Below are 821 nucleotides of genomic sequence, written 5' to 3' on the forward strand. Positions count from 1 at the left end.
AAACTCATTAGTCAACAGAACCAAGTATCAACAGTACAACGACTGAAATTTCTTTTGAGAGCCAAATTTTTTAAACTTAAACTATATAGGTAGGTACATTGTTATTAACTTAATTAGGGTACTCCTAAGGCTTAGGAAGAGCCACACTCAAGGAGCCAAAGAGCCGCATGTGGCTCGCGAGCCGCAGTTTGCCGACCATGGCCTTAGACAAACAGAAGTTGGTCTCATATATCAACTCTCTAAAGCAGCAGTTCTCAACTTGTGGGTCGGGACCCCTTTGGGGGTCGAACAACCCTTTCACAGGAGTCGCCTAAGACCTTCGCAAAACACATATATAATTACATATTGTTTTTGAGATTAATCACTATGCTTTAATTATGTTCAATTTGTAGCAATGAAAATACATCCTGCATATCAGATATTTACATGACGATTCATAACAGTAGCAACATTACAGTGATGAAGTAGCAACGAGAATAATTTTATGGTTGGAGGTCACCACAACCTGAGGAACTGTATTAAAGGGTCGCGGCATTAGGAAGGTTGAGAACCACTGCTCTAAAGTGTTCTCCAGTTTTAAAATTCAGTGTTTCACGCCCCCGTCTCTTACCACCAAAGGCCAGAGTATTATAGTGAAGGCAGGCGTGGCCCCTATTGATCTCCCACTCCCTGCTGTGGCCGAAATCCTGCCTGGGGTCCGCAGGAGAGCCGAGGTCAGGGAGGCTGCCGGATGGGGGCCTCTTATTCATCACACCCTTGGCCTAATGATACGCTGGGCATTGTTCTCAGTGCTTAAGAAACATTAACTCACTGCATCCTCA

This window comes from Myotis davidii, unplaced genomic scaffold, assembly GCF_000327345.1.
Source record: "Myotis davidii unplaced genomic scaffold, ASM32734v1 scaffold227, whole genome shotgun sequence".
NCBI classification, from domain to species: Eukaryota; Metazoa; Chordata; class Mammalia; order Chiroptera; family Vespertilionidae; genus Myotis; species Myotis davidii.